Genomic DNA, 26,841 nt, shown 5'->3' with positions numbered 1-26,841 from the left:
AGAAGCTAATAGGGGTCAGCGCAGAGGGGTGTTGGACAGGATCAGACACATATCAAGGAGACATATTTGCGATTGCCAGTTGCACTCCATGAAAGGTGAGCTGAGAACCAGTAAAGCAGGAGAAAAAACACGCAAGAGGCCTCTGTGATGCTGCAGTGAAGCTTTAATGGCTAGCAAGGAAGGAGGGAACATTCTCTGGGATCAACAGGTCAAGCAGGAGAAGAGATTCAACATTAAGAGGTTAAAGGAAAGCAAAACGCTCATAAAAGTGTTCACAGGAGGCCAAAATGGCCCCAGGCAAGAGCCTCTCGGTGGAAGATGTGCAGATCTTCCGCCAATTCTGACTCAGTGAACTGAGGCTTGCTTGGCAGAAATGGAGGATACACTCAGCAGAGGAGGAAGGAAGATTTGCAAGGGGAAAGAATGTGTTACAGAGCAAAGAGGACATGTTGGCAGCCATGGATAGTTTGCGTAGTGGGCACTCAGCATTTCGGACTTCCTGGCCCTCAAGAGCACAAACCATACGCGGGTTTCTTGACTCAGGTATCATTTTGGGGCTTTACATTAGGATCAGAAAAGCAGACGATTCTCAACTGGGCACATCTGGTGAGTGACAGGACTCCCCTACATTCTGTTCAAAACGTGAGACCATCCAAAGTATCAAAGGAAGCAGCAGAAGTGAATCCTCAATGAGGGAATTGTGGCCGCTTGATACTGAATCTGAATTTGTTTACTATAGCTAAAAATTGATCTATTCGGTCGGAGCCCTGCGGGATATCTGAAGAGGGAGTTCCATTGTTGACACTGGACATCTTGCAAGAATCTTGGATACTCTGAAATGATACGTTTTCAAGGATGCTTTCAGAAACATGTGAAAACAGGGGAAATCAGACATTATCTCTCAGATAACCAGAGAAATATTTGTCAGACAGGGAGGAGGCAGTTCCCCTTACTTTTCAGCTTTTATATTGAGATTCCTTTATGATGACTTAAAGAATGCATATCCAGGAAGGAGGCAGTTCAGATAACGAGAGATATAAAAGATTAATTTAATGTTGATTTTTAATCGTTGCAGCCAGGCCTGGGACAGTAAGGTGAATGATGGTAAAACATTAAAATAGTGATTTTAAAATGGAAAAGTCTCAATGATTCCCACCCCCATTTGACAGGTTGTGTCTCTCTGACCCTTCTCCCTCTCCCTCTGAAATTCGAGAGACTTCTCTCACGCTCTGGCCCTGCGGGATCCTTCCTCCTCTGGGCTCAGACTGTTGGTCCCCCTAGCTGAGTGTTGTTTCTACAGCAGGGATGGGGACGGGTAGCCCTTCAGAGCTTGTGGAACTACAACTCCCAGCAGCCCTAGCAGCCAACGTTGGCCAAGGCCAGAGGGGGTGGGAGGTGTTTTACATCTGGAGGACCACAGGTTCCCCAGTCCTGCTAAGCTGTGAGTGGGATTGACGTCCCAGGAGTCCAGCTGAGCCTCTTTCCCTGCCTGACCTGCCTCACCCAAGAAAAGGCAACTGTCAGCCCGGCCTAAAGTGCTCCTCAGTCCTCCCGTTGAGAGGCAACGTGGGCACAATATCCTGTGACAACGGCACAGCGCCTTTCTCAGAAGAAGAGGAGGATGGGGCACTGGCCTGAGATTCCCAGAGGAGGGAAAATGGGTCCAGGGATCTTCCCATTACACAGAGCTGCTCTTTCAAACACAGCACAACCAGACCCAGAACAGGACAGCTTCCCCTTACCAGTTCTGGTCTCTTAGGAGGAAGAGATCCCCCTTTTCACCCTCATCCAACTCCATCCCAGAGAGGGCCCAGCGCCACATTTCAGAAGTCCTATTAGAAGTGGGACTTCTGTTTGAACCCAAAACAATGCCAGTGGCACAGGGAATTGCAAGTAAAGACCTGAAGGTCTCTTCCCAAATCTGATTTCTATATGAAACTAAGCAGGAAGGCATGTTGGGAAAAAACCCAGTAAATAACTGCCCCATAGTCAATCCGTTGCAAACTTCTTTGCTCTAGTAATCAATTTTCTTAAAAGGAACTTACCAAAAGCTGAAGAAGCTGAGCAGCCGAAGAGAGGAGATCTTCAAAAGTGCTGGTGGAAAAGCCCTACGTGCTGAGCCCTTTTATGCAGGTTCTCTCTGCACCTGCAGCAAATACTTTGGTGCAGCATCACTAATCTGGCCAAGTATAGCCCACCTCCACTTTTTGGCCAGACTGTCCCTAGCCATTGGAACTCCATCCGACTGCAATGCAATGTGTTCCAAGACGTTATTGGTCTTGTCAGCCTCCTGCTTGGCTTTCTTTTGACTCGGCTTCAATTTGGGTGATGTTCATTGTGTTCCTTTTAATGTAATTTGGGGCATTTACTTGACTCAGCCCTGCTTACGCCTTTGCACCTATGAACACACTCATTGTCGCAATCGCATATGAAGTCCATTTTCTGCCTCATAGGACTCTGTACCTATAGATGGCTAAGGGTGCTGGGAATCATAGCTCTGCGAGGGGTAAGCTACATCTCCCAGATTTCTTTGGGAGGAAAACGTTCTGTGATTTCTGCCATGAGCTATGATTAGCCAAATTAGTGGTGCTGAAGCAAGATATTCGCTTCAGCTGCAGAGAGAAAGTGTGTAAAAGGGCTCCGCGCGTAGGGCTTTTCCACCAGGGCTTTTGAAGATCTCCCTTCTTCCCCTCAACTTCTTCAGCTTTTGGTAAGCTCCTTTTAAGTAAATTGATTACTAGAGCAAAGAAGTTTGCAACTGATTGTCTATGGGGCAGTTATTTGGACGGAAGGGACTTCTTCACCCAGAACAGAGTCATACTGTGCCAGTCTCTCCCATGATCACACAGCATTTTGCCCTCACAATGCTGCCGTTCCCAACACCCCTAAGAGTCTACAGTGCCCAGAGTTCGATGAAGGGGAAAAGATGCTTCAGATGTGTTTAAAAGAAGTCATCCGTATGTAGGTTATGCTCCACAGATGATGCTTCTGAAGCCTGAAGGAGTCAAGAGAACACCCTGAATACCATTAAAAGGAACACAGAGAACATCATCCAAGGTGAAGCTGAGTCAAAATTAAGCAAAGCAATTTCCCGATCCAAGGTGTAACCTGGCCTGCAAGATACCTTTGGGAACATAGTAGGGGAAGGTTGAATGTTGTCCTGGTCTTCTGGTAACAGCTTAGGAATGCTTGTCCCTTCAACCTCTCAATTTTAGATATCCCAGTTTCTCACTGTTTCCAAATGTGAATTCAGCTCCCTTAGTGTCTGCAGCAGTTTGTGATTTATTTCTTTTTTATTCTCCCAATTCCCCACATTTCAGCATGGAATTTTGCAACCAAAGTCCACTGATATAATCCACATTTGTATGTTAAACTAATTCACTAATCTCTTCATTTTATGCACTCTTTCATCTTGACATATGGGTTTTTCTTTCTTTCAAAATATTGCTTGCTTGGGGAACAGTATCACACCTTCATACAAGTGTGTATTTCGAAGGGTGCCGTGTTTTGGCTATTATGTCAATTTGCAAATTGTGAATTGGATAGATTCACCTTTAAATGCAAGCTAAACTCAACGCCCCTAACCCCATTCCTGAGTCCTCTTTCTGCTGACTTCATCACGACTGGACACCTTGGAACTGCAGAAAGAGCTTCCAAGGAGTAGCCGGGAATCCCTCCTTCCGCCCGAGCAGTGCCTGTCTTGGCAGGGACTTTCAGGCAGGAGAAGCTAATCGGGATCAGCGCATATGGGTGTCGGACATGATCAGACACATATCAAGGAGACATATTTGCGATTGCCAGTTGCACTTCATGAAAGGTGAGCTGAGAACCAGTAAAGCAGGAGAAAATCACACAAGAGTCCTCTGTGATGCTGCAGTGAAACTTTAATAGGCTGGCAAGGAAGGAGGGAACATTCTCTGGGATCAACAGGTCAAGCAGGAGAAGAGATTCAACATTAAGAGATTAAAGGAAACCAAAACACTCATAAAAGTGTTCACAGTCAGCCAAAATGGCCCCAGGCAAGAGCCTCTCGGTGGAAGATGTGCAGATCTTCCGCCAATTCTGACTCAGTGAACTGAGGCTTGCTTGGCATAAATGGAGGAAAGATACACTCAGCAGAGAAGGAAGGAAGATTTACAAGGGGAAAGAATGTGTTACAGAGCAAAGATGACATGTTGGCAGCCATGGATAGTTTTGCGTAGTGGGTGCTCAGCATTTCGGACTTCCTGGCCCTCAAGAGCACAAACTATACGCAGGTTTCTTGACTCAGTTTTCTGTTTGGGGCTTTACATTGCGAAGGGTATAACGTTATGCAACATTACCATATTGGTCAACAACTCGTAAGTGAAGAACCATGTGCATCATCATAGAGTTATTATCATAATCGTCACTTGCAAGACTCATGGATAATCTGAAATGATACATTTTCAAGGATACTTTCAGAAACATGTAAATGGGGAAAATCAGACATTATCTCTCAGATAACCAAAGAAATGCAAGATTAATTTAATATTAGTTTTTAAATTGTTGCAACCAGGCTTGGGACAGTAAAGTGAATGATGGTAAAACATTAAGATAGTGATTTTAAAATGGAAAAGTCTCAATGATTCCCACCCCCATTTGACAGGTTGTGTCTCTCTGACCCTTCTCCCTCTCCCTCTGAAATTCGAGAGACTTCTCTCATGCTCTGGCCCTGCAGGATCCTTCCTCCTCTGGGCTCAGACTGTTGGTCCCCCTAGCTGAGTGTTGTTTCTACAGCAGGGATGGGGACGGGTAGCCTTCCGGAGCTTGTGGAACTACAACTCCCAGCAGCCCTAGCAGCCAACATTGGCCAAGGCCAGAGGGGGTGGGAGGTGTTTTACATTTGGAGGACCACAGGTTCCCCAGCCCTGCTAAGCTGTGAGTGGGATTGACGTCCCAGGAGTCCAGCTGAGCCTCTTTCCCTGCCTGACCTGCCTCACCCAAGAAGAGGCAACTGTCAGCCCTGCCTAAAGTGCTCCTCAGTCCTCCCGTTGAGAGGCAACGTGGGCACAATATCCTGTGACAACGGCACAGCGCCTTTCTCAGAAGAAGAGGAGGATGGGGCACTGGCCTGAGATTCCCAGAGGAGGGAAAATGGGTCCAGGGATCTTCCCATTACACAGAGCTGCTCTTTCAAACAAATGACAACCAGATCCTGAACAGGACATCTTCCCCTTGCCAGTTCTGGTCTCTTAGGAGGAAGAGACCCCCCTTTTCACCCTCATCCAACTCCATCCCAGAGAGGGCCCAGCGCCACATTTCAGAAGTCCTATTAGAAGTGGGTCTTCTGTTTCAGCCCAAAACAATGCCAGTGGCACAGGGAATTGCAAGTAAAGACCTGAAGGTCTCTTCCCAAATCTGATTTCCATGTGAAGCTAAGAAGGAAGGCATGTTGGGGAAAAACCCAGTAAATAACCCCCCATAGTCAATCCATTGCAAACTTCTTTGCTCTAGTAATCAATTTACTAAAAGGAGCTTACCAAAAGCTAAAGAAGCTGAGCAGCCGAAGAGAGGAGATCTTCAAAAGTGCTGGTGGTAAAGCCCTACGCGCTGAGCCCTTTTATGCAGGTTCTCTCTGCACCTGCAGCAAATATCTTGCTTCAGCACCACTAATTTGGCTAATTAATTCTATGAGCTAATATATTTGTTCCAAGTGCAGAGAGAAACTGTCTTCCTCTGAGCTGTCACCTCCCGCAAACCCCTGTTGTAAAACCAGACCATCTTCCTCTTCCTTCTCTCTGGAAGGGTCAAGATGGGGAGGCCGTCTCTACCACTCCTCCCCCTCCTCTGCCCAGTCCCTGATGCTTCAATGGATGCTCACGATGTCCTCATGTTCTGCAGAGATGGCAGAGTTTCAATATCACTCACAATATGGACCCTACTGAGAATCGCCCACATTCTCCGTCCCTTTACTGTTTTCTTGCCCATCTTCCTCTGCTATCTCTCCTCCATTTATTCCCAGCAGCCCTCAGTTCTCTGAGTCTGAATAAGGAGAGCCTCAGGATCTGAACATCTTCCAGGGAGTTCCTAACTGAGAACTTCTTAGCCAGCTGGGCCAGGACAAAAGGGAGGTCTAGAGAAAACCAACTTCTTTCTTTCCTTCCTTGTGCTTGTCCAATACGATCCCCTCTCTTTATAGATATTTTGTTTTCTCATAATCGGCATCATCTCAATAGTGAATGTGCTCTTTACTCGGAATGGGATCTTTTTATTTTTCTTCTCCCACTTAAACTGCTCATCACAGAGAACATTCACTCATTTCTGCTTCTCTATTAAAGCTTCAGTGCAGCATCACTGATGTGTCTTGTTCACTTTTCTTCTGCCTTCCTGGATCTTGGTCCACTGCTGCCAAAATCCCCAAACCCATGTCCTGTGTTGTGTCAGTTACTCTGGCGTAGCGTGGGTTGTCAGCACCCGGGGCAAGGCAGTGAGAGAGAGTGAGTGAGCCAGGTAGGGGCAGAGAGCTGCGAGTGCAGGCGCGCCCCCCAGATGTTGCGCCTGGTGCGGCCGCCCCCCTTCACCCCCCACGCTACGCCACTGCCTGCACCCATCAGTAACTTCCCCAAAGATAAACTCCCTGGAAGTCCATGCAAAGCACACGTGGTCTCCAAATCCTGGTCTCAGTTTCTCCCACAGGTTTTTCCTGGTCTCCTCCTCCCTGCACCTTCCTCACCGACTTCCTTTCTTCCCAGAGACTCCTCTCAGCTGACTCTGCCCCCAAGTACCTGGAACTTCCAGCCAAACAGGGTCTGTGGTCACAAAGAGCAATGAAGATCCACAGACCTGATTCTGACCCTGCTTAATCGATTCTCCGCGCATTCCTCTCTCCCTGCATTCACAGGACCTCTCACCAAGGACTTCTACTGCTCACAATTGCACACAATAGTACCGGTGGTCACACAACATTTTGCCCTCACAGTGCTGCCATTCCCAACACCCCTAAGAGTCTACAGTGCCCAGAGTTCTATGAAGGGGAAAAGATGCTTAAGGTATGTTTTAAAGAAGTCGTCTGTATGTAGGTTACGCTCCACAGATGATGCTTCTGAAGCCTGAAGGAGTCAAGAGAACACCCTGAACTCCATTAAAAGGAACACAGAGAACATCATCCAAGGTGAAGCTGAGTCAAAATTAAGCAAAGCAGCTTCCCGAGTCACTGTAACCTGGCCTGCAAGATACCTTTCGGAACTTAGTATGGGAAGGTTGAATATTGTCCTGGTCTTCTGGTAACAGCTTAGGAATGCTTGTCCCTTCAACCTCTCAATTTTAGATATCCCAATTTCTCACTGCTCCGAGATTGAAGTGGCATGCAACAATATTTAAGTGAGCCCTGCATATACACAATTCCATTGTCTGTTCCCCAAAGCAGGAATTTAGCCATACAGGCAGAAGTGCTCCTGTCTGGGATGTTTCCTGGTCCTCAGGTGGGTTTCGAAGCTGGGAGGATTCCGTGGGAATAAAGGAAGTTGGCGAGGAAGGTGGGAGGAGGAGAAAAAATGAAAAAGCCACGGGGAAACCTGAGACCAGGATTTGGAGACTCTGTGCGTTCTTCATACTTGCTTGGGGGATGTCAGGGAACTGACATCGGAGCCAGAGGCGGAGGGAAGGCTCTCAAATGATGCTGGAGAGGGACCCAGCAGGGAGAGAGGCAGCTCCGCAGATGGGGAAGCAAATCAGCGCAACACCAGGGATAAAGGGGGGCAGATGGGGGAATCGGCGAGAGGGCTCCAGGACTCTTCGCTGGACACCAGCGGGGAGAGCACGGGTCCTCCGCTACCCACACCCTCCCTGCGCAGAAGACTTCCGCGCAGGGAGAGTAGGAGGAGACTTGGCGTCAAACAGCTTTTATGCTGGAAAAGGTTTAAGAAATGCCCACTGACGGATTCTGCTAGCGACTGAGGCAGCCACGAAGTGAAGGGCTGTCCAGACAGAAAAGGTTTAACAAGGCAACATAGCCAGGAGTGGCAGTAACTTACGCACGAGCAACCCCTATATTCATTACAGGGAAGATCAGTACAAAGGAGCTGAGTTGGTTTGAGAGGGTGCCCTGTGTGAAGTTCTGACAAGAGGAAGGCGACATATGGTGGCTGATGCGTCCAAGCAGCCAGGAGAACAATGACGAAAAATAACCCAGGCCCCTCTGAATTAAACAAAGTCCTTCCTTCTGTCTCCGCTCACAGGACTGCTCCCCAATTATTTGGGCTACAGACGCTTGCGGGGTCATTGTAACAGCATAAGGCCTCGAATGTTTTTTCAATAACATTTTCATTGAACATTTTTTAATGCATTGAACACTAAAACTCTATCTCATCTATACAAAAATACAAACACAATCATATAGGAAAAAGAAAAAGAAAGACTCTTTATGTCCTCTTCCTCCTCCTCATTTTTAATTTGTATACCGCCTTTCAATCTTACCGTACTGAAGGCGGTTTACAAGCTGAAGAAACAAAAAATGTGCATCTTACAACAATCTAATGCAATACAAAAATGCGATAATAAAACATACCGTATTTTTTGCACCATAACACTCACTTTTTTCCTCCTAAAAAGTAAGGGAAAATGTCTGTGCGTGTTATGGAGGGAATGCCTACAGGTGGGATGCCTACGGATTTTCCTCCTCTAAAAACTACGTGTGTGTTATGGTTGTGTGCGTGTTATAGAGCGAAAAATACGGTAACTTTAAAATAGGCAACCTCCATCAAAAAAGTAACATTCAACAGCCATTAGAATAGTAGACAATAATAATATCAACATATAAAAGTTAATCAGAAATCCACTCAACAGTTACAATAATATCTAAACTATAATCAATAAAACAATGGCAAGCCGCAGTACATAAAACAATACAATACACATTGAGAAGCAGAGACTAGAGGGTGGAGCAAGGCAGGTGGAGTCTCTCCCTCATGTCCTACATGTCATATCATTCATCCCCACAGGCAGAAGGTCTCACCTGGATGCTTACGATACGATATGATACGATACGATATCTTTATTGTCATTGTCCCTTGTGGAACAATGAAATTGAAAAACTACATAAAAACTACATAAAACTACCACGAAACTACATAAAACTACATAAAAACTACATAAAACATTCAAAACCCCCTAAAAACTCTAAAACCCCATTTTAAAATACACTATACTACAGAGACCCCTTATGCTGCATTTAGAACCAGAATTGCATTAGCGTAGAAACTGTTTCTCAGATGGCTAGTCCTGGCCTTTATAACCCTATACCTTCTTCCAGAAGGCAGAAGCTGAAAGAGATCATTTCCGGGGTGCGCACTATCATGTGCTATCTCTGCCGCTTTCTTATGGCACCTGGCAGCATAGATTGCCTGTTCCCCCACCCTGAGAGATGTTTCCTAGCTTGCCGGCCCTACAAAGACCCTCCGCCCCCCAGCTGTCTCCTTCCAGGATGGGCATTCTTTAAGTCATCATAAAGGAATCTTAATCTAAAAGCTGAAAAGAAAGAAGAACTCCTCCCTGTCTGACAATTATTTCTTTGGTTATGTGAGAGAGATATTGGGCATTTGAAACATGCCACAGAGTCCGTGCAGAGTAGACCACACAGATGGAATCACCAAAGAGATGCAGAGAGATCTTTGCAAGGTTTAATAACAAAAACTCATCAAACATACATCTTAAAAAGGTAAAGGGACCCCTGAGCATTAGGTCCAGTCATGACCGACTCTGGGGTTGGGCGCTCATTTCGCTTTACTGGCCGAGGGAGCAGGTGTACAGCTTCCGGGTCATGTGGCCAGCATGACTAAGCCACTTCTGGCGAACCAGTGCAGTGCACGGAAACGCCGTTTACCTTCCCGCCGGAGTGGTACCTATTTATCTACTTGCACTTTGACGTGTTTTCGAACTGCTAGGTTGGCAGGAGCAGGGACCCAGCAACGGGAGCTCACCCCGTTGCGGGGATTCGAACCGCCGACCTTCTGATTGGCAAGCCCTAGGCTCTGTGGTTTAACCCACAGCGCCACCCGCGTCCCCTAACAATACATCTTACATAGTGGTTATAATCATCACCCATCCATCCACCAGGGGGCAGATTAAGGTACATATAGCACATTACATACCATTCACAACTGCTGACACAGCTAATTGCAGTGACTTATCAGCACCTGCTACACAGCTGTAAGAACTAGGTCAGAATATGCACCAGGGATTTTAAAGTGGTACACATTCTGTGGAACAAAAATGAACCCTAACATTTAAAAAAAAACCATTCAACAAGATAATGTCTGATTTCTCCCGTTTTCACGTGTTTCTGAAAGTATCATTGAAAATGTATCATTACATAAAAGGTAAAGGTAAAGGTACCCCTGCCCATACGGGCCAGTCATGTCCGACTCTAGGGTTGTGCGCTCATCTCACTCTAGAGGCCGGGAGCCAGCGCTGTCCGCAGACACTTCCGGGTCACGTGGCCAGCGTGACGAAGCTGCTCTGGCGAACCAGCACCAGCGCAGCACACGGAAACGCCATTTACCTTCCCGCTATAAAGTGGTACCTATTTATCTACTTGCACTTAGGGGTGCTTTCGAACTGCTAGGTGGGCAGGAGCTGGGACCGAACGACGGGAGCACACCCCGCCGCGGGGATTCGAACCGCTGACCATGCGAACGGCAGGTCCTAGGCACTGAGGTTTTACCCACAGGGCCACCCGCGTCCCTATCATTACATATCAGTAATTTGGCTAAGTATACCCCACCTCAGTTAACTCTAGATTATACCAAAATGTTCCTAGCCATCATCCCACAACATCGAACCTTCCCATACTATGTTCCCAAAGGTATCTTGCAGGCCAGGTTACACCTTGGATCGGGAAATTGCTTTGCTTAATTTTGACTCAGCTTCACCTTGGATGATGTTCTCTGTGTTCCTTTTAATGGTATTCAGGGTGTTCTCTTGACTCCTTCAGGCTTCAGAAGCATCATCTATGGAGCGTAACCTACATACGGATGACTTCTTTAAAACATACCTTAAGCAACTGTTCCCATTCATAGAACTCTGGGCACTGTAGACTCTTAGGGGTGTTGGGAACGGCAGCATTGTGAGGGCAAAATGCTGTGTGATCATGGGAGAGACTGGCACAGTATGACTCTGTTCGGGGTGAAGAAGTCCCTTCCGTCCAAATAACTGCCCCATAGACAATCAGTTGCAAACTTCTTTGCTCTAGTAATCAATTTACTTAAAAGGAGCTTACCAAAAGCTGAAGAAGTTGAGGGGAAGAAGGGAGATCTTCAAAAGCCCTGGTGGAAAAGCCATACACGCTGAGCCCTTTTACACACTTTCTCTCTGCAGCTGAAGTGAATATCTTGCTTCAGCACCACTAATTTGGCTAATCATAGCTCATGGCAGAAATCACAGAACGTTTTCCTCCCAAAGAAATCTGGGAGATGTAGCTTACCCCTCGCAGAGCTATGATTCCCAGCACCCTTAGCCATCTATAGGTACAGAGTCCTATGAGGCAGAAAATGGGCTTCATATGCGATTGCGACAACGAGTGTGTTCATAGGTGCAAAGGCGTAAGCAGGGCTGAGTCAAAGTAAATGCCCCAAATTACATTTAAAAGGAACACAATGAACATCACCCAAATTGAAGCTGCGTCAAAAGAAAGCCAAGCAGGAGGCTGACATAACCAATAACTTCTTGGAACACATTGCATTGCAGTCTGATGGAGTTCCAATGGCTAGGGACAGTCTGGCCAAAAAGTGGAGGTGGGCTATACTTGGCCAAATTAGTGATGCTGCACCAAAGTATTCACTGCAGGTTTCAGAGAGAACCTGCATAAAAGGGCTCAGCCCGTAGGGCTTTTCCACCAGCGCTTTTGAAGATCTCCTCTCTTTGGCTGCTCAGCTTCTTCAGCTTTTGGTAAGCCCCTTTTAAGTAAATTGATTACTAGAGCAAAGAAGTTCGCAACGGACTGACTATGGGGTAGTTATTTACTTGGGTTTTCCCCCAACATGCCTTCCTGCTTTGTTTCATATAGAAATCAGATTTGGGAAGAGACCTTCAGGTCTTTACTTGCAATTCCCTGTGCCACTGGCATTGTTTTGGGTTCAAACAGAAGTCCCACTTCTAATAGGACTTCTGAAATGTGGCACTGGGCCCTCTCTGGGATGGAGTTGGATGAGGGTGAAAAGGGGGATCTCTTCCTCCTAAGAGACCAGAACTGGTAAGGGGAAGATGTCCTGTTCAGGATCTGGTTGTGCTGTGTTTGAAAGAGCAGCTCTGTGTAATGGGAAGATCCCTGGACCCATTTTCCCTCCTCTGGGAATCTCAGGCCAGTGCCCCATCCTCCTCTTCTTCTGAGAAAGGCGCTGTGCCGTTGTCACAGGATATTATGCCCACGTTGCCTCTCAACGGGAGGACTGAGGAGCACTTTAGGCAGGGCTGACAGTTGCCTTTTCTTGGGTGAGGCAGGTCAGACAGGGAAAGAGGCTCAGCTAGACTCCTGGGACGTCAATCCCACTCACAGCTTAGCAGGACTGGGGAACCCGTGGTCCTCCAGATGTGAAACACCTCCCACCCCCTCTGGCCTTGGCCAACGTTGGCTGCTAGGGCTGCTGGGAGTTGTAGTTCCACAAGCTCTGGAAGGCTACCCGTCCCCATCCCTGCTGTAGAAACAACACTCAGCTAGGGGGACCAACAGTCTGAGCCCAGAGGAGGAAGGATCCTGCAGGGCCAGAGCATGAGAGAAGTCTCTCAAATTTCAGAGGGAGAGGGAGAAGGGTCAGAGAGACACAACCTGTCAAATGGGGGTGGGAATCATTGAGACTTTTCCATTTGAAAATCACTATTTTAATGTTTTACCATCATTCACCTTGCTGTCCCAGGCCTGGCTGCAACGATTAAAAATCAACATTAAATTAATCTTTTATATCTCTCGTTATCTGAACTGCCTCCTTCCTGGATATGCATTCTTTAAGTCATCGTAAAGGAATCTCAATATAAAAGCTGAAAAGTAAGGGGAACTGCCTCCTCCCGGTCTGACAAATATTTCTCTGGTTATGAGAGATAATGTCTGATTTTCCCTGTTTTCACGTGTTTCTGAAAGTATCCTTGAAAACGTATCATTTCAGAGTATCCAAGATTCTTGCAAGATGTCCAGTATCAACAATCTAGCTCCCTCTTCGGAGATGCCAGTGGAACACCCCCCAATAGAGGATATTATAGCTATAATAAACAAATTCAAAATCATTGTCAAGCGGCCACAATTCCGTCGTTGAGGATTCACTTCTGCTGCTTCCTTTGATCCTCTGGATCACGTTTTGAACAGAACGTGTTGAACAGAATGCACGGCAGTCATGTCACTCACCAGATGCGCCCAGTTGAGAATCGTCTGCTTTTCTGATCCTAATGTAAAGCCCCAGAATGATACCTGAGTCAAGAAACCTGCGTATAGTTTGTGCTCTTGAGGGCCAGGAAGTCCGAAATGCGGAGCGCCCACTACGCAAACTATCCATGGCTGCCGACATGTCATCTTTGCTCTGTAACACATTCTTTCCCCTTGCAAATCTTCCTTCCTTCTCTGCTGAGTGTATCCTCCATTTATGCCAAGCAAGCCTCAGTTCACTGAGTCAGAATTGGCGGAAGATCTGCACATCTTCCACCGAGAGGCTCTTGCCTGGGGCCATTTTGGCCTCCTGTGAACACTGTTATGAGTGTTTTGCTTTCCTTTAACCTCTTAATGTTGAATCCCTTCTCCTGCTTGACCTGTTGATCCCAGAGAATGTTCCCTCCTTCCTTGCTAGCCATTAAAGCTTCATTGCAGCATCACAGAGGCCTCTTGCGTGTTTTTTCTCCTGCTTTACTGGTTCTCAGCTCACCTTTCACGGAGTGCAACTGGCAATCGCAAATATGTCTCCTTGATATGTGTCTGATCCTGTCCGACACCCATCTGTGCTGACCCCTATTAGCTTCTCCTGCCTGAAAGTCCCTGCCAAGACAGGCACCGCTCAGTTGGAAGGAGGGATTCCCAGCTACTCCTTGGAAGCTGTTTCTGCAGTTCCAAGGTGTCCAGTCGTGATGAAGTCAGCAGAAAGAGGACTCAGGAATGGGGTTAGGGGCGTTGAGTTTAGTTTGCATTTAAAGGTGAATCTATCCAATTCACAATTTGCAATTTGACATAATAGCCAAAACACGGCACCCTTCAAAATACACACTTGTATGAAGGTGTGATGCTTTTCCCCAAGCAAGTAATATTTTGAAAGAAAGAAAAACCCATAAGTTAAGATGAAAGAGTGCATAAAATGAAGAGATTAGTGAATTATCTTAACATACAAATCTGGATTATATCAGTGGACTCTGGTTGCAAAATTCCATGTTGAAATGTGGGGAATTGGGAGAATTTTGCATTGATGCTTATGAACTTTCACAAGGCTTAATAAATAAAATAAATAAATAAATAAATAAATAAATAAATAAATAAATAACTGCAGCAGACACGAAGAGAGCTGAATTCACATTTGGAAACAGTGAGAAACTGGGATTTCTAAAATTAACAGGTTGAAGGGACAAGCATTCCTAAGCTGTGACCAGAAGACCAGGACAATATTCAACCTTCCCCTACTATGTTCCGAAAGGTATCTTGCAGGCCAGGTTACACCTTGGCTCGGGAACGTGCTTTGCTTCATTTGGGCTCAGCTTCACCTTGGATGATGTTCTCTGTGTTCCTTTTCATGGAGTTCAGGGTGTTCTCTTGACTCCTTCAGGCTTCAGAAGCAGCCTCTCCTTCCCTCTCTCTAAGGCCTGCTCACCAATAATCTCTGCTCCGAACATTTGCAGGGTCATTGTAACAGCATAAAGGCCTTGAACACTGACAGTCCCAGGAATCACGGAACATTGTCCTCCCCAAGAATTCTGGGAAATGTCGCTTACCCCTCACAGAGCTATGATTCCCAGCACCCTTAGGCAGCTATAGGGACCAGAGTCTTTTGAGGCAGAAAACGTGCTTCACCTGCAAACTCCTACCACAACCCAACACTGTATGCTGTCACCTGAGTCCTTTTGTACTCAAATTTACCTGCCATATCTGCCCAGTAACACGGATAAGAAAGTCACCAGATTCAGCCAGGTGGGGCATGAGTTAGCATTACCAACTTATGTGGAATTATTATTTTTTTAATCATATTTATTAAAATTTCCAATAATAACAGAATAAGAAAAATAGAAAAGATAAAGAAAAGAAAGAAAAAGAAAGACAAATTTAAACCCTTCTTTTCATAACCTTCTTTCTAGGACTCCCTCCTTCCCCTCCCAACTGTATTCCCCTTTCCCTAAGTTGGTTCCACAAGCTCTCATTCCCAATTTAAACCTAATATGTTATACCCATTAGCCAATTTAAATTTATACAATCTTAGCATCACTCCTCATCTTAAAATAGAACAAGAATTTCCCCCCAAGATGCCCCCATTTCCTTCCACGAATTCCCCCTTTCTTAAAAACAAAACAAAAACATGTAAGATCAAAATTCCAAAGTTATATAAAGAATAAAAGATAGAAGATATAAGAAAGTTCAAAAAGTTGGTTACATAGCCTTTGGATTCTAAGATTCCCCCTCCCTTCCCCGGTTTGGATTCCCCATGTCCATCTGTCTGTATGTTGTCGGCCTGGAGATCTTAAGTCCACAGCCAAATTTTTCTAACTGGCTTCAGAAGACCGGCAAGGGTTAACCACTAGTAGGGGGAGTCCTGCTGATGTACATCAACTAGGATCTCCCCCGGGGTCACCGCTCGGGGGCGTGCCTTAGGCCCACACCTCCATAGGCTTCGGACAGGGCAACGCCCCCCCCCCAGAATCCTTTACTGGACTACCCTTCGATATGGGGGAAGGTGATGGCACTTCCTCCCCCCCCCACTCATCTGCATAACAATACCCTTACCAATGCCTAACCGCCAATGCCGAGGAAGTTGTTACGATTTGCTACGAGGTAGGCGAAAAACCAAATGGCTGGTGCCAATTTGCCAAGTTGAAAAAAATCCTGCCAGGCTCCTTAATGGCGACCAAGCGAGGTCCATAGCAAAGTCAAGGAACAAAAAACCTTAAAGGGCGGGAGGGTGGGAAACCGGAGCAGCTTGGGCGCTGGAGCGGAGAAACGCGGGCCACGCCTCCCGGGCCAGCCGATTGGCTGGCAAGGGACATGACGCGCCTGAGGATTCCCTGCTCTCGCGGGGACTGCAAGCCAGCCCCTGCACATGTGGGGGGAGGGCATGAAGCCCGCAACCCCACCTCCTCTCCAGCTCGGAAGTGGCTTTCCCTAAATCCCCACGTTGGCTAGATAGTCCTGCACCCTCTCCCACCCGGACCAGTGTGGATGAATTGACTTGATCCAGGCTCCTCCCAGTTAAATAAGTTTTCTCTTCTCTCTCACCTCCCAAGACTGCTCAAGAAGGACTTCTGCTACGCATGCTTGCAGGGTATTTTAACAGTACAAGGCCTCAAACGTTCACAGTATATTTTCCCATCGAAGGATTTTGGGAAATGCAGTTTACCCCTCACAGAGCTACGATTCCCAGCTGTCTGACAGAGCCCGTCGTTTTTAAAGGGGAAAACTGTGCTGTGAATGTGCTTGAAAGGTATGATGTGGGTACCTCTGTGGCCAGGATAACATATGCTCCAAACATTACGCTAAAGGAGCATGAATGATTCAGGAAACACCCCAAGTCCCATTAAGAGGAACATGAAGAATATCCAAGATGAAGTTGCGGGAAAACAAAGCTAAACAGCTTCCTGAGCAAACGGGTGGCTGACATGAAAGGTAATTTATTGGAACATGTTACATTTAGTCCTCCTAGTGGTGCAGCAAGAAAGCTGCAAGCGCATTAAGTTCCTAGACATTAGTGCATGGGTAGGCAAACTAAGGCCTGGGGGCCAGATCTGGCCCAATCGCCTTCTCAATCCGGTCCGTGGATGTCATTTGCTGCACTTAGCAGAAAAGCACTCCCGGCAGCCAGCCATAAATTCCTTTCTTTATTTTCTTCTGACCAGATTACATGCAGAATAAACAAAGCGACCCGTCTCTCATGACGCGTTGCTCTAACTACTTTCTCTTTTCCCTCTCCCTCGAGACCAACAGAGCCAACGGCGCAGCCCCTTCCATTTCCCCCTGTGACGTGGATCCCCCTCTCTCTGAGGCACCCCTTCCTCCCCAGACTCACTGTCCTCTTCTCTGTCTTCTGAGGAGGACTCAGTACTGAGCAGTGGAGATCGTTCCCTGTATCCTCTAATTCTTTCCTCCCTCGCTGCCTGCAGTTCCCTGACAGTGGATGGTCCAAGAATCAGCCTGCTTTTACATGAATGGAATGTGTCCTTTTATTTTATATGCATCTCTGGGTTATTTGTGGGGCCTGCCTGGTGTTTTTACCAGAATGCGTGCTTTTATTTGAAATGCACCTCTGGGTTGTTTGTGGGGCATAGGAATTTGTTCATTTCCCCCCTTCAAAATATAGTCCTGCCCCCGACAAGGTCTGAGGGACAGTGAACTGCTGAAAAAGTTTGCTGACCTCTACATTAGCACATAGAATCATGAAAGGGACCCCAAAAGCCATCTACTCCAGCCCCCCAGGGAATCTCAACACATAGTCCCCCATCCAATCTGAAACCATACGGGACCCAGCTTAGCTTTGCAAAGTAATTAATTGGTTGGGGACCTGCATCACAAATTCATAAAAGGTAAAGGACCCCTGACAGTTAAGTCTGGGGTTGCAGCGCTCATCTAGCTTTACAGGCCGAGGGAGCTGGCGTTTGTCCGCAGACAGTTTTTCCGGGTCATGTGGCCAGCATGACTAAGCCGGAGCAGTACCTATTTATCTACTTGCACTTTTTGGGGTGCTTTCAAACTGCTAGGTTGGCAGGAGCAGGGACCGAGCAACGGGAGCTCACCCCGTCATGGGGATTCAAACCACCGACCTCCTGATCGGCAAGCCCAAAGCTCAGTGGTTTAGACCACAGCATCACCCTCGTCCCCACAAATTCATACAAATGTGCAATTTGAAGGTTGGTGTTTTTCAGTTCTCATACCATTTTTGGAAACTGAATCTGAATCTGTTGAATGGTCTCTTTAAATTTGAAGGTTCATTATTGTTTCACAAGATGTGTATGTCTTTAAGGGCCAGAGCAAATAACGTGACCTAGTTTTACAGCTGTGAAGCAGTGTAAAAGGTAAAGGTACCCCTGCCCGAACGGGCCAGTCTTGACAGACTCCGGGGTTTGTGCGCCCATCTCACTCAAGAGGCCGGGGGCCAGCGCTGTCCGGAGACACTTCCGGGTCACGTGGCCAGCGTGACAAAGCTGCATCTGGCGAGCCAGCACATCACACGGAACGCCGTTTACCTTCCCGCTGGTAAGCGGTACCTATTTATCTACTTGCACCCGGGGGTGCTTTCGAACTGCTAGGTTGGCAGGCGCTGGGACCGAGCAGCGGGAGCGCACCCCGCCGCGGGGATTCGAACCGCCGACCTTTTGATCGGCAAGTCCTAGGCGCTGAGGCTTTTACCCACAGCGCCACCCGCGTCCTGTGAAGCAGTGTAGCAGGTGGTAATTAAACTGTTGTGTATGGTATTTTACATGGGTTCTCTCTGTGCTTTGAAGAAAATATGTTGGCATGGGGTCACTAATTTGACTACCTTTACCCCACCTAGATTCACTTGATGTTCCTAGCAATTCAGATGCAACTTGACTCCAATGTTATGTGTTTGGATGAATTACTGTCATGTCAGCATCCTCCTTTGCTTAGCATGCCATTTCGGGGTGGTTTTTTTGCTTGGCTTCACTTTGCATGATGTTCTTCATGTTCCTTCTAATGGAATTTGGTGCGTTTTATTGTCTCCCTGAATAAGAATAATGGTAATAATTATTTTAATTTTGTTTTTTTCTACCCCGCCCTCTGATTCGGTCACCTCAGTCACTCTGGGCAGCTTCCAGCATATACAGAAACATAATAGAACATCAAGGGATGCGGGTGGCGCTGTGGGTTAAACTACAGAGCCTAGGACTTGCCGATCAAAAGGTCGGCGGTTCGAATCCCCGCAACGGGGTGATCTCCTGTTGCTCGGTCCCTGCTTTTGGCAACCTAGCAGTTCGAAAGCACGTCAAAGTGCAAGTAGATAAATAGGTACCACTCTGGCGGGAAGGTAAACGGTGTTTCCGTGCGCTGCTCTGGTTCTCTAGAAGCAGCTTAGTCATGCTGGCCACATGACCTGGAAGCTGCGCGCAGGCTCCTTTGACCAATAAAGTGAGATGAGCACCACAACCCAAGAGTCGGCCACAACTGGACCTAATGGTCAGGGGTCCCTTTACCTTAAGAGAACATCAAACTTTAAAAGCATCCCTATAGCCGTCAGATATCTTCTAAAAGTCAAACAGTTCTGTATTTCCTTGACATCTGATGGGAGGGCGTTCCACAGGGCGGGAATATAATAATAATAATAATAATAATAATAATAATAATAATAATAATAATAATTTCTTAATTAATATCCCACCCATCTTGATGGGTTTCCCCAGCCACTCTGGGTGGGTTACAATATATATAAAAACACAACAAAGCCTGAACTTTATATAAAAAGCACCCTTAACAGACTAGAATGTGGGGGGAGAGAGCCATTTCTGATTCACGAGGTGCCAAAATGTCTGGGGCTGGCCCGAGGGGCTCACCATGTGCGGATTTTCTGCCAGTGCCTTCTGGCATCTTCTTCAGTTCTTTTGCTAACTTATCTTTCACTTACTCTCTTCTTAGGGTAGGGAATGAAAGAATCACGTGGTTCCGAATCAGATATTTATTTGAGATTTTATTCAGCATGATTTGATGTCTATCGACAGATGAAATTCAGATTGGTGGAAAGAGACGTTCAAATCTCCATGCGCAACTCGGCGTGCCACTGGAATTGTTTAGGGCTCAAATGAAATTTCACACAAATGGGAACTTAGACTTCCAGTTAGACTCTTAGGGATGCGAAGGTGGCCACCCTCATGGGTTATTTTCCATTTTTGTTTTCCAATTGATTTTGTTAAAGTTTGAAAGAAAATACATGTGTACTACTTTGAGCTTCTTGGAGGAGGAGGAGAGATATAAACCTGGTCTATAAAAAAGGCCAGCTGGGAGCTATTTTTTTTTTGCTAGCTCTCCCATATCTTCTTTATTTTAAAATTAATTTTATTAAATATTCCACTGTGGTAACACAAACCACAAAGCAAGATGATATACAAAAACAGAAAAGGAAAAAGAAAAAAGAAGAAAGGGGGGGAAGGGAGGGAACAATAAAGATAGACAATAATAACAAACTTAATTCTTCACAAATCCAACCTTTTAAACATCTTGGTTGACTTCCTCAAATCCCTCCCTTCTGAGTTGGGAGCTATTTTGCCTGACTTGAGATGTGAAATTACTAACCATGGTATTATCCAGGGTCCTGAAAGAGATGACATAAAAATACAGTCTTTACTTCAGTCTACATTAATTTCTTCTTTATTGAGAGTCTGTCATTGTTGGCTGGTTGAAGGAATAGATGACCTTAGAGAATTCACATATTCTAGACCAGCAGTTCTCAACCTGTGGGTCCCCACGTGTGCAAAAGAGAGAGAACCTCGAACAAAGAAAAAAGCTTACATTTATACTTTTTCCCGTTATACAGAGTGGTCAAAAAATGACACGAAGAGGAATGGTATGATTGCCAGGTAAGTGTTTGACAAAGGGTTGATATTTCAGTGATTGAGGAACTGTAGGGGGAATCCTGCTTATGCGTCAAATACAAACATGTTGACAATAGGGTGAGAGAGGCTGTTGGGTTTTACCAGGGGTCAGCAAACTTTTTCAGCAGGGGGCCAGTCCACTGTCCCTCAGACCTTGTGGGGGGCCGGACTATATTGTGAGAAAAAAGAAAAAAGAACCCCTATGCCCCACAAATAACCCAGAGATGCATTTTAAATAAAAGACACATTCTACTCATGTAAAAACACGCTGATTCCCGGACCATCCCAGGGCCGGATTTAGAAGGCGATTGGGCCGGATCCGGCCCCCGGCCCTCAGTTTGCCTACCCATGGTTTTACCTATCTTTGAGCCCATCCTGATTTCTCTTCTCACTAAAGATTATTCAATGTTCCTTTACTTTTTTTAGGTGGGGTCTTGATGGTTATGTCTGGCGCTGACAGGAAGGAAGACAGGATTTATCGCTTTGGGCGTTGCGTTGACTCTAAATCAGCATATTAACGAGGGTATGAATGGGAGTTTGGCCATGAATGAACTATTGTGAAATAAAGTCTTTGTTTTTTATGTTTGTGTGAGTGATTAGTTTAGCACTGTAGACTCAGTAGGTAGCACTGTGGTGTTGCCAAATATGAAGTACTGTACAGATACATTCACATTTGTAGTGGCAGGAAGATACACTTTGACATTTTACAAGATTAGGAGCAGTTTCATTCTTATAGAAAAAAGATATACTCATACATAGAAACAGTGATGCACTGAATACATTGTGATATATACATTGTGATACATTCATAAAGGACGATTACATAGACACAGTAATGAGATATGACATTTGAAGTACAGTGGTGCCCCGCAAGACGAATGCCTCGCAAGACGAAAAACTCGCTAGACGAAAGGGTTTTTCGGTTTTGCATTGCTTCGCTAGACGAATTTCCCTATGGGCTTGCTTCGCAAGACGAAAACGTCTTGCTCTTTTTTCTCAAAGCTGCTTGAAGAGGCGCAGTTGCGACGGACTGTGCTTTGCAAGACGAAAAACATCGCAAGACGAAAAGACTTGCGGAATGAATTCTTTGCGTCTTGCGAGGCACCACTGTAATACAAATAGCACAAGACAAATAACACAAGAATGCTTTCTACCATTTAAGGAAAAAGGTGTGATCATTTTACTTCTCATATAACATACAGTTTTAAGGACAAAGAGCAACCAATCACGTGAGAAAGTATATTTGGGCTGAGAGTCATATTGGGAGTGGAAAGGTTTACCAAAACAAAAACCTCTTGAGGTTTTATGACAATCAAGCAGTTTCTAAATGATGTGAAATAAAATAAATATAATATTCTGAACGGTGACGAGTTTTAGCTTTAGGAAACAAAATTTCAAATCACTCCCATTTCCTAAGCTTTAAGGAGGAGTCTGTGATTCTGCCATGTGTACAAACTTCCTCCCTCTGCTGTACATCCACTTGGAAGATGCATCTGCCATGCTAAAGCGTCCACATGAATACAGATAGAAATATAAATACAAATAATATCACTGAACATCACATGCAGAGGAAAATTGCTTTGCAAAAATGTCACCACCCGCCGTGTGTCTCCCCCCCCCCTTTGGAGCCCTTCAGAGAGAAGATAGTTCCCCTTGTTCTTTTGGTTCCCTGAAATGAGCCACAAGAGATGGGCGTAAGAGATGCATGGAAGAAGGCACAGAGAGTCCCATAGTCCTGGGAAGAGCCTTTTGCCTCTGTGGGAAGCGGAAACGGCCCTTTTGCTGTGGGGCTGAAGATGGCCACTGAAATCCACTATAAAGGAAAGGCTCTGGGCCTCAGCCGTTTGCCACAGGGACTAGAGAGCTGTTTCCTCAAAGGCTCTTGTCTCTCCTTCAGTGGAAAACAGAGAACCGCTCTGAAGCCCCACAGCAATGTCACATGGAGAGGACTAGTGGCTCCAAGCCTGAGGAAAATGGCCGCCTGCTTCTCCCTCTCGCACAAGGGTTGGTGTGTGGCAAAGGACCGCGCTGAGATGAGAACAGGGTGAAGAGGAAGGGCAGCGCTCTGCTCCTCATACCCAGGAGTTGCTGTTTACCATTCTGGAAATCGGAATGGGGTTAAAAGGCATTTTTTCATCCCACTGGAATGGCGCCCCAGTTCTTAATCAAGACAGCCACCACCCTGTGTTACTGGAATCCCCCAGAAGGCAGACGCCTCCAGAGAAAAGACAAAAGAATTTTCACAATACATAATTAAACTGCGGAACTCCCTCCCACAAGAGGCAGCGACGGCCGCCAATTTGGATGGCTTTGAAAGGCGATGAGGCAGTTTCGTGGAGGATAATAAGGCTACCAATGGCTACTGGCCATGGAGTCTGCCTTCTCCTCCTCTGCATTCTGCCTCTGGGTACCCGCTGCTGGGAAAGGCAGGTAAGCCTTTGTTTGGATGGAGGGGAGGTTGTAGCCTCTGCCTGCCCCTCCCCATTAAGGACATCCTCTTTAAGGGATCCGGGGTGTGTGGATCCTGTCCAATGCCTGTCCCCCCCTCACAGTGCTACAATTCCCAGCGCCCTTAAAGATCTACAGTGCCTAATAATAATAATAATAATAATAATAATAATAATAATTTATTTATACCCCACCCATCAGGCGGGGTTTCCCCAGCCACTCTGAGTGGCTTCCAACAAAAGATTAAAATACAATAATTCATCAAATATTAAAGCCCTCCCTAAACTTCTTCTATGAAGAGGGGAAAGTGTTTTAAATGTGTTTCAACAATGAAGTTTTCTGTAGCCGTGATGCTCCACATGTGATGCTTCAGAAGCATGAAGGCTTAAGGCAAAAACCCAAATCCCATAAAAAGGAACACAAAGAACTTCCAAGATGAAGCTGATCCAAAAGAAAGCAAAGCAGTTTCCTGAGGCAAGACGTCGCCTGACATGAAAGATAACATCTTACAATTGGGTTACAGAGTCTGGGAGGGTGGCCAGGAGCATTCTGGTAAAGTCTAGACTTGACTGAGGAGTGATATACTTAGCCAAATTAGTGACGCCATGTTGCCCGAAAAGTCCAGAGAGAAACCGTATAAAAGGCTTTCCCACCAGTGCCTTGAAACATCTCCTCTCTTCCGCCACTCGGCTTCTCCATCACTTGGTAAGTTGTCTTGAACTGGATCGCTTCTTAGAGGAGAGAAGGAAGGAACTGTTTGATTATGGAACAGAGATCTTTTTGAAATTTGGTTCGACTCAATTAGCTGTCAAGACAAGAAGCAGTTTTGGGAAGAGAAACGCAAATCTCTACATCCTAGGAGTTGTGTTACTGGGATTGTTTTGGGCTCAACAGAAAATTTTAACCTAGAGTTGTATTGGGGCTTTTAGAAATGCGAAACTGGGTACTTTCATGGTTGGAGCCAGCTAAGAAAAGAAGATAGCAGCCGTGGTCCTGAGTGGTTTTGCAAAACCTTGCCTAGTGTCCCTGTTCCCTGTCTTTCTGGAGAAAGCTGCTCTGGCCATGGTCACAGCTGCTGCCCATGTAGCAACCGAACTGGGTTTTTGAGGCTCACTCTATGCAGGGCTGCCTTGTTCCAGCCCCACTGACCCTTTCTTGCATGAGGCAGGTCTGGCAGAGCCAGGTGCTCCCCTGAAACCCTGGAAAGGGAATCCTTCTTTCTGGTGAAGAGAGGTGGGGAACCTGTGGCCCTCCAGACATGGCCAAACTACAACCATCATCTTCCAGAGCCAGTGTGGTGTAGTGGTTAAGAGCGGTAGTCACGTAATATGGGGAACCAGGTTCGCTTCCCTGCTCCTCCACCTGCAGCTGCTGGGTGACCTTGGGCAAGTCACACTTCTCTGAAGTCTCTCAGCCCCACTCACCTCACAGAGTGTTTGTTGTGGGGGAGGAAGGGAAAGGAGCCGCTTTGAGACTCCTTAAAGGGAGTGAAAGGCGAGATATCAAATCCAAAGTCTTCTTCTTCTTCCCTGCTTCCTTCAGCTGCTGAGATTTGTAGTTCAGATTCAATCCGTTCCCCATTCCTGCTCTAGGGACAACACATTAAAAGGAGCTCCCTGTCTTCTGAATGTAATGCTGAATGTGGGAAGGGGTATTGCTGGCTACCAGCCACCATGGTTATGCTTTCCCCTCCACGATTGGAGGCAGCATGTTTCTGAACAAAAGTTCCGGAAATCACAAGAGATTTCCTGTGCCTGATCCAGCCAGCTCTTCTTCGGTTCTTTTTAAAATTGTTGTTTAACCTGTCACCCATCCCTTTCCCTTGCGTCCCAGGGCAGGCTACAACATTAAACACTTATTTCTTTGGGAATCCACATCTTTCTGAAAGTATCCTTGAAAATGTTCTCATTTCAGGTTCTCCAAGACTCCTCCAAGATGTCCACTGTCAGCATGGGAGTCACCCTGAAGGCGCTGATGATACCAGACATGGGACCAATTTTCCTTCCTTTTCGTTCTGCACTATCGACTGATGAAGTCATAATGTCAGTCACTGTGATGGAACTCAGAATGTGGATCCGAGAATAGCCCACGTTCCCCACCCTAAAGGAAAGCCCCCAGCTGGAAACTGAAATAACAAACCTGGAGATGGTCCGTAATCTCGGAGGCCAGCCATGTCTCCGCGATGACAGGGATGCCATCTTTTCTGACATCCGTAGCCGCCCACACCTCATCTTTGCTCTGTCCCACATTACTCTTTCCTTACAAATTTTCCTTCTAGCTCTGCTGACTGTGTATCTTCCCTCCATTTGCGCCAAGCAACCCTCAAGAGCTGCACATCTTCCACTGAGGATTCCCGTCTGGGGCCGTTTTTAGCCGGCTGGGCCAGGGCAAAGGGAAGGATGAGATGCATTCCCTATGCAACCGTGAGATGAATTTTTACAGAGATCCTGGGAAGGCAGCTCAGTCTGCAGGACTGTAGGAGGGTCTGTTAATTGGGGAGAAGGAGTTTGACCAGAATGAGGGATCAGAAAGGGGTGGCAGGCAGGACGCAGGCTTGTCACGGAGAAACAGGTGCCCCCTTTGCAGCTGGAATCAGACAAAGCTGCCAAGATGCACAGACAGCAGAAAAATTGTTTAGCGAGTATCATCCTTAAAAGCCTGCCGGTGTGCGTGTCAACTGTCGGGACATTTCCATAGCTTCTGTTCAGTTATGAACCTGCTCCCTTGCTCATGTATTGACTTCTAAGCTTTCGCTAATAGCCTGAATAAAGATACTTTTCTTCCTTCCTTCCTCTTTTTTAAAAAAGCGTTTATTAATTTTCCAATAAGAACATCCAATTAACATATCAAATCCAATCCAATAAAGATAAAAAACTAAAATAAAAAAGTCCAACTGCCTTCCAAATTGTAATCTTAATTTTTTTTGACTTCCCACGGTCTGAATTCCAAAGCATTTTCCACATCCTCATAGTCCTGCCTCTTGTCGTCAGTCTTTTCACAATTCCATATCATGATTTTATCCGCCTTTCTTCCTTTCAAGCAAGAGTCGTGGCGTGTTTGGGGATGGGAGCCCAACGTCAGCCTTGTCTCCAGTCCTCCCAGTCCTACCTGGAGACAAGGCTGCTGGGGGATGATCTTCTGTTTGCAAGACATGGGCTCTGCCAATGGAGTTGGAGGCTCCTACTCATCTGGCTGGTTTCCCTTGTTCATTAGTCGGTGCACTCATTAGCGCTCCTCAGGCATGATCTTCACCTTTAAAAGCAATAGTAATGATACACAACAGCTCAGTCTCTGGCAGGCAGCTCGGCACCTTTGATTACAGGGGGTGCCTTGCCAAGGAAGCATTTCCTCAGCTGTTCGTTTCTGAGGGGAAATTATGTTGTTCTCTAAAATTGGGGTCGGTATGGAAAGTGTCTCCTGAAAGCAGAGAGTTCAAAAAATATCGGAAACCCCACGTCCTGGGAAATACTGATCAGTTACTTCTAAATTATCATGGTTTGGGGATTAATTAGGGTTGCCGTATTCCCCAAAGTGAAAATCTGGACAGATCTGTCGAGCTGCTTTTTTTGTGGGGAGTTTCAAAGTTGTTGAGGTGTTTCTTGTTTGTTTTGTTTGAACATCTGGAAAAGCTCTGGGGGCATTATTATTATTATTATTATTATTATTATT

The 26,841-nt window shown here is 46.2% G+C and overlaps 2 long non-coding RNA genes across 2 annotated transcripts in view; both read right to left on the bottom strand.

Moving 5' to 3' along the window:
* Positions 1-26,841, bottom strand: part of LOC309520737 — an 81,394-nt gene that overhangs the window by 16,588 nt on the left and 37,965 nt on the right. The window lies entirely within an intron of this gene.
* Positions 146-26,282, bottom strand: LOC309520736. The gene is made up of 2 exons (XR_014214356.1): positions 25,312-26,282; positions 146-833 (listed from the first exon to the last, which is right to left on the bottom strand). It is a non-coding gene; the product is annotated as an uncharacterized lncRNA (long non-coding RNA).

The sequence above is a fragment of the Podarcis vaucheri genome, assembly GCF_965113315.1.
Source record: "Podarcis vaucheri genome assembly, chromosome: 16".
Classification (NCBI taxonomy): Eukaryota; Metazoa; Chordata; class Lepidosauria; order Squamata; family Lacertidae; genus Podarcis; species Podarcis vaucheri.
This window is presented reverse-complemented; position numbering and strand designations above follow the sequence as displayed.